The 7,807-nt window shown below is 41.1% G+C and overlaps 1 long non-coding RNA gene across 1 annotated transcript in view; it reads right to left on the reverse strand.

The window, feature by feature from the left end:
• The window catches only part of LOC118529977 (uncharacterized), a 61,098-nt gene extending 55,928 nt beyond the window's left edge, over positions 1–5,170 (reverse strand). The window contains exons 1-2 of the long non-coding RNA XR_004914414.2: positions 4,951–5,170; positions 3,587–3,796 (exon numbers count right to left, since the gene is read on the reverse strand). This is a non-coding gene — a long non-coding RNA (uncharacterized LOC118529977). The remainder of the gene's footprint in view (positions 1–3,586; positions 3,797–4,950) is intronic.
• Positions 5,171–7,807: the final 2,637 nt, after the last annotated feature.

The following is a 7,807-nucleotide window of genomic DNA, read 5'->3' on the forward strand; positions in this document are numbered from 1 at the left end:
CGGCTCAGGTCATGAGCCCAGGGTCCTGGGATCGAGCCCCGCATCGGGCTCCCTGCTCCATGGAAAGCCTGCTTCTCCCTCTCCTGCTCCCCCTGCTTGTGTTCCCTCTCTCACTGTGTCTCTCTCTGTCAAATAAATAAATAAAAATTTAAAAATAAAAAATAAATACTAAAAAAAAGAAAAAGGAAAGAATCAGAACAGTGGCTACCTTGGTGGGGACAGAAGTAGAGACAAACGGGAGGGACTTGAGGGAATCTGTAGGGATAATGGTAATGTTTTCTATATTGATGGAGGTTGGGATGATACAGGAGCACATATTTGCCAAAACTGAGTGAATATACAAATAGGTAGATTTGTACGTTTCATTGTCTATAAATTTTTCATCAAAGGAAAAACTATAAATACTGATCTCTAGTTAATGCTCTACAACCTGATGTATTTAGAGAGAAGTGCACGACTGTCTGCAGTTTCCTTTGAAACCCATCAAAAAAGCAAAATGGATTAATGGATACAGGGATGGCTAGATGCATAAATACAGGATAAGGCAAGTCAAATGTTAATGGTAGATTCTAGGTAGTAGGTATACAGGCATGTACAGTGAGGTTCTTTCAACTTTGCTATACTTTCGAAATTTTTTACAATAAAATGGTAGGGAGGGGGGCGTCAACCGGCACTCGGTCTTGGCACTCTTTTAAGCAGGGTGTACAACCTCCAGTTTGCCACACTCCCTACCCCACCTTATTGCCTCAAGCCCACCCTGCTTCACTCATTTACATTTCCTGCACCCCCTGGTCCAGGGGTGTTTTGTCCTAGACACATACCGCATATCCTAATGTTGTTTAAGAAATCTCTGGAAGAGGTAGAATTAGCATTGTACCAATTCCATCACTTAGCAGTTTTGTGATCTTGGGCAAATTAATTCACCTCTGAGCCTCGATGTTCTCATCCGTAGGATGAAGTGAAATGGTGAACACAAAGTTCCTAGCACACAGCGAGCACCAGATACGTGTTGACTGTTATTACACAGTTCAGTAGACTGACGTTGTACATGTGAACAGATAGAGGACTGTTCGATTTTCACAGTAAGAAGCTCTCTAGAGTTTACACGCAGGGGAAAATATGGGAACACTTTTTGCTGGAAACTGCCCTGTGTGCTTTCACTAAATTTCCTTTCGCACAGGAAAAGCAAATGCCACCTGTACCTGTGAGCTAAACACAGTCTCTGCAATGGAGAATTCAATGGGGCGATAATTGCAATAATAAACATACATCTGAGTTGCAAGGGTGGCAAAGAAAGCTTCAGGGAAGAAGGAACACTTGAGTTGGGTCTTGCAGGATGGATAGGAGTTTTCCAGGTAGACCTGGGGATGGAGGGTTGTCCAGGCAGAAAGAACAGCATAGGCAAAGGCATTGAGCAATGAAAAAGCAATGGGATAGGGAGCCTGGGTGGCTCAGTCGGTTAAGGGTCCGACTCTTGATGTCAGCTCAGGTCGTGATCCTGAGATCGAGCCCCACATCAGGCTCCACACTCAGCGGGGAGTCTGCTTGAGATTCTCTCTCTCCCTCTTCTCCTCCCCTAGCTTGCTCTCTCTCTCTCTCAAATAAATAAATAAATCTTAAAAAAAAGAAAGAAAGAAAGAAAAGAAAAGAAAAGGAATGGAATCCTCAAATTTGACAAACGGCTTTTACTAGTAGAACCCAGGGAAAGCAGGAGATAAGACTGGAGAGGGAGGTGGTGGCTAAATCATAGCCCGTTGGGCTTGCGGCAGGTTTGGGTTTTGTGCTGCAGAGTCAGAGCTCCCAGCCCCTTTTAGGAAGCTACTTCTACAGCAGAGGAGAGCTAGATTGACCGCAGAGCACCCCTGAGGCAGGGAAACCAGCTGGGTACCAGTGCCGCCCACTGCTCAGCAGAACTGATTGGGATCATTGTGAAGCATGTGGATCCCAGGGCCCACACCAGGCCTGTTGAATCAGAGCTTAGGAGCAGGGCCTGGGAATCCAGATAAGTAACAAGTACCCAGGTTTCTAACAAGCTTAGAAAACGATGAGTCCAGGAGATTGTGTCCACCATCCTCCGAAAAGAGATTAAGGCCGGAACTGAGGCATTGCAGGAAGATGAGAGGAGGCATATTACAGCCTGATTAATCTTAAATAATGTGGCAAGCGGTTGCATGTGGGGGTGGTGACTTCCGGGCATGACCGTGTAGACCGCTGTACCATTTACCGAGATAGGGAATGCAGAGGAAGGGTCAAGTTTAGGGAGAGGAGATAATGACTTCTGCTTGACCAGATGAATCACCATCTTGATAGCTGACACTGGGTGGTGGTGGGAGCTCCGGCAGCAAAGGTCACCCAAGGAGAGCTGATGGCGTGAGAAGGGGAAGAGCAATAACTCCCAAATGCACTCATTTTCTCTTGTGCTTCTCACACAAATCTGCAACTTGAATAGACCATATCTTCCAACCATGTTAAACGGTAATCAGGACAATAAATTACAGGCACAAAGTTTGAAAATAGACAAGCAGAAAAGTAAACATTCCCTGAGTCTCCAAAACCTAGATGCATGACAGAGTCAAGCCGCCTCCTGCCTTTTGACTTAAGCCAGGGACAGAGCTTCTGGGTGACATTGGCAGGCCCCAGAGGAAACTCCATCTCTCATCTGCCCTTGGTGCTATTTACAGAATAAACACTTCTCCTGCATAGATGATCCTCCTCAAACTACAGAGATGGCATAAAGAATATACTAGTTGCCAGAAAACCTGGATCAGAATCACATGAGGGTGAGAAAACCTAACCTCTCAGAGCCTCTTTTTGTTCTTGCAGAAAATAAGGACAACAGCAACCACCCTAAGGAACAAATGAGGAGACACATGGTAAGACCTGTCAAAAACTCTGCTCGCGGCTCTAAGGAATCAGAGAAACCCACCCACTCCCACCAGCTCGAGTCGAAGAAGAGTTTATGGAAATGAGACAACAAGCAATCCCGCCAGCTCGCAAGAGCAGGAAATGAAGTACAGTTTGTCACTTAGGCATTGGAGCTGAAAGCCTGACATGAGTCCTTACCGTGGCTTTCTCTCTGGGGCCATATGGCCTGCTGTCTCTTCCTCTCTCTGCCTGGCCACGCATTCACACATGGCAGACATGGTGCTCATCTAACCCACTACCTGTTCCTCCTCCCTCGCTATAAGGAGCTCAGCCTGATGGAGATGGTCAAAGGCAACTATGCCGGTCTGTTGTCCACATTCCCAGCCTCCTTTCCACCTAGCAGTGGCCCCGTATGTGGTTCTGGCAGACGCTTCAGGAGAAGACTGCTGGGAACTCTAGGAAAGCTCTTGCTTTTCCCAACAAAAGGGAAAGGTGCTGCTGGGTGCCACCTCTTCTTTTTTCTTCCTTTTGGTTGTGGGAGCTAGAGCTCCAACAGCCATCATGGGACCATGAAGAGAAGGTCAGAAGAATCACAAAGAGGTGGTTCACCCTTGGACAGCGTTGAACCCCTGAACCAACATTAAAGGACATTGTGTGTAAAATAACAACAAAAATACCACTATGTGTTTAAGCTATTATGAGTTTGGTTCTTGTTACTCACAGTTGAAGGCACTCTTGACTGATTGAGTGATTCGACTTTCATCTAATTTGGGATTTTCCAAACTTCGATTATCCTCAGACCATCCGCAACGTTTGTGCCGTGTCTACTCAAGCGCCATGTTCTTTAAATTGATTAACTTGTATCATTGTAAGTTAAATGCCCACTTTAGCCTTGTTGCTCTCATGTGTGAGTCTGATCTTTTTCTAATACCTGTTAAAACAAATATGTAATGATTAAAATTAAATCAGGTTTCCAAGTTGGTAAACATATCCACCCACCACAAGGGTGGTGCACCCCAGCTCCACTGAGAAGTTCCTGCATTCAGGACCCTTTCAGACCTTGCCTGTCCACCCGGCTATTCATTTGTATCCTTTATAATAAACTGGTAAATGGAAGTAAAAATAATAATAATTTCTTTTATTTTTATTTTTTATATTTTTTATTAACATATAATGTATTTTTGTTTCAGGGGTACAGGTCTGTGATTCATCAGTCTTACACAATTCACAGCGCTCACCATAGCACATACCCTCCCCAATATCCATCACCCAGCCACCCATCCCTCTCATTCCCCTCCACTCCTGCAACCCTCAGTTTAATTTTTAATTTTTAATTAAATTAAATTAAAACTGATTCACCACAGCCCACCCAAATCATCTCATTTTTACCAGTGGAACACTTCACAAAAGTAAAACCAGCTCTGTCTCTGTCTCTGACATTACTGTTCCAGATTCCCAGGAGGGAAGGCTAGTGATCAGGGTCTTCTCCTGAGCCACATGGCACATAAAGCCATACACACCTCAAGGAATTCAGGGGAGATGGAGATAATAGGCAGGTCTATCACAGTCTTATAAAGGATGAAGAAGAAGAAGAAGAAGAAGAAGAAGAAGAAGAAGAAGAAGAAGAAGAAGAAGAAGGAGAAGGAGAAGGAGAAGGAGAAGGAGAAGGAGAAGAAGGAGGAGAAGGAGAAGGAGAAGGAGAAGAAGAAGAAGAAGAAGAAGAAGAAGAAGAAGAAGAAGGAAGAGGAGGAGGAGGAGGAGAAGAAGGAAGAAGGAGGAGAAGGAGAAGAGAGGGAGAGGGAGGAGGAGGAGGAAGAAGAAGAAGAAGAAGGAGAAGGGAAAGAAAGAAAAGAAAGAAGAAAGAAAGAAAGAAAAGAAAGAAAGAAAGAAAGAAAGAAAGAAAGAAAGAAAGAAAGAAAGAAAGAAAGAAAGAAAGAAAGAAAAAGAAAGAAAGAAAGAAAGAAAAAAGAAAGAAAGAAAGAAAGAAAGAAAGAAAGAAAGAAAAAAGAAAGAAAGAAAAAAGAAAGAAAGAAGGAGAAGAGAAGAGGAAGAAGTTCTCATTGCAAAATTAGGATTTCCATGTACCTGAGAATAAAAGAATTAGGGAATATCCTAATGGATAGTCATCCTCCAAGACACCGTCTTTCACACAATGAACTAATAATACTGGTCAGTCCTCTTCTATGCCTGTGCAGAGCAAGCTGCATGGCTGAGGAAGAATTAGGAATACCAGGCTAGCTGGTACTGCTGGTCCAGCGGAAGCAGGAAGTTCCTTCATAAGTTCCTGAAGACTTTGCTATGTCCACCTCTCAACATCGTCAATCTAGCATTCATTCTGTTGTAAAGCAACATTTCAAGATAGTAAAGAAAAGATGGGTTATTCAACACATGATGTTGGGATAGTTGGAAATTTAGTGGGGAAAAAATTATGTTATATTCCCAATTCACTCCACTCACATATACATACACACAAAATTCAGATGGATTAAAGATTTAAACATGAAAGAATTAAACCACAACTTATATAGTATATTCATACAATAGACTATCATGCAGTAGCTAGAAAAGGCAGAGGTCAATCTATTGGTACTAACAAGGAAATATTTAACTATTGTTCAATGAAAGAGCAGGTATAAGTAACATATATAGAATAATACTATTTATGTTAAATATGTATGTATATCTCTATATGAATACATGAATGAAAATGTATTAAAGGATTTCGAAAGGACAAATCTTAATCAGATAACTGATTACTTCTAAGAAAGTGACTAAAATGAAATAAAGAAAAATAAATAAATAAAATAAAACAAAGAAGAAAGTGACTAGAATATAATCATATTATTCATCTAATTAAAAAATAAGCAGAAAAGGATAAAATTTGGGGCGCCTGGGTGGCTCAGATGGTTAAGCGTCTGCCTTCCGCTCAGGTCATGATCCCAGGGTCCTGGGATCGAGCCCCGCATCAGGCTCCTTGCTCAGCAGGAAGCCTGCTTCTCCCTCTCCTTCTCCTGCTCCCCCTGCTTGTGCTCTCTCGCTCTGTCAAATAAATAAATAAAATCTTTAAAAAAAAAAAAAAGAAAAGGATAAAATTTTAATGAAAAAGGTTAAACTACAAAGTAATAGAGAAAAAATAGAATTTTTTAATAATTTTGATGTGATAATCAGCTTTCTTAGGACTATGTCAATGACGTAAAAAAATAAAACAAAACAAAATAAAATAAAATGGGGGACACCTGGTTGGCTCAGTCAGTAGAGCATGCGACTCTTGATCTCAGGGTCATGAGTTCAATCTCCACGTTGGGCATGGAGCCTACTTTAAAAAAATATTAAAAAATAAAATAAAATGACAAGAAAGATTGAGAAATTTGACATGAAAATGTAAAAATCCCTATATCACAAAGCAAACCAATGGCGTAACTAAAAGATAAATAACAAAATGGAAAAAATACGATAAACACGATAAAGAGTAATATTTTTAAACTATGGATTATTTAGAAACAAATAAGAACATTACAAGCCTAATAGAAAATTAGTAAAAGGCATTAAGAAGCACTCCATAAAAGAAGACATGCAAACAGCCACAACTCATGTTCAAGATGTTCTACCTCACTAACAATTACAGATAAGCAAATTAAAATGAGATGTCATTTTTCACTTAGATTAACAGGATTAAAAAGATTTATAAGCCAGTTGTCAGCAAGAGTGTGAGGAAACAGGCACCATTAGCTTCTGTTAATGAAAGCTCAAATTGGCAGAGCTTTCTGGAGGGCAATTTAGAGATGGGTATCAAAATTTTAAGTGTGCACATGTGTTTCCCTCTTCTAGAAATTTATTTTAAGAAAATAATGGTGCAGGTGTGCAAAGTGGTATAAACAAGAATGGTCATTGTATTGAAAAATTAGATACAACCTAAATGCTAATCAAAGGGTTTTTGTTAAATAAATGTAGGAGACTCGGAAGTGTTATGGAGACCAGAGACCAGGCAGGTGTTACAAAAGATAAGGATGATCTTTACATATTGACACAAAGGATATAATGTGAACGTGAGAGAAACCACTCACACAATTCCATATATTGTCTTTTGTTTAATATGTAACCCACTGGCACGGTAGCCGCTCACCATTAACAATGGTTATTTCTGTGGGGTAGAATTTCAAGGGAAATTTTCTGTATTATTTAAATTTTTTTTACAAGGAACATGTGTTACATATATGATAACTAAAGTCAATAAGGATTTCATTTCAAAACACCTAAGGAAAAAATATGCTATGTATGCTGTCCTGTAAAGGGTTTATGCACATACTCTTCCATTCAACAGTATTATTAGTTTATTATGTGAAAGGTAGTGTCTCGGAGGACGCAAAAGACAATGGACCCTGAGTTCTGGGGACCTCCCTCTCCTTGCTGACAGCAGACCAACACATCACCAGGCGCACCCCACGCCTTCCTCCTTCACTCCTGCCATAGTGGAGCTGCTGTCCCTTGGCCATGCCAAAGCCAATCTTGTGCCCTAGAATCCATCTCCCTTCTGCTTTCTTGGAAGTCTCACACTATTAATTATCATCTTCACTTTTTTTATCTTCAATTTCTCCTTTCTTTAAGCCTACTTGTCAGCAATGAGAACTGCTCAGGGCTCTTCCATACTTACAAAAAGAAAGAAAAGAAAAGAAAAGAAAAGAAAAGAAAAGAAAAGAAAAGAAAGAAAGAAAGAAAGAAAGAAAGAAAGAAAGAAAGAAAGAAAGAAAGAAAAGAAAAGAAAAGAAAAGAAAAGAAAAGAAAAGAAAAGAAAAGAAAAAGAAAGAAAGGGGGGCGCCTGGGTGGCTCAGTCGTTAAGCGTCTGCCTTCGGCTCAGGTCATGATCCCAGGGTCCTGGGATCGAGCCCCGCATCGGGCTCCCTGCTCAGTGGGAAGCCTGCTTCTCCCTCTCCCGCTCCCCCTG

The sequence above is a fragment of the Halichoerus grypus genome, chromosome 4, assembly GCF_964656455.1.
Source record: "Halichoerus grypus chromosome 4, mHalGry1.hap1.1, whole genome shotgun sequence".
Classification (NCBI taxonomy): domain Eukaryota; kingdom Metazoa; phylum Chordata; class Mammalia; order Carnivora; family Phocidae; genus Halichoerus; species Halichoerus grypus.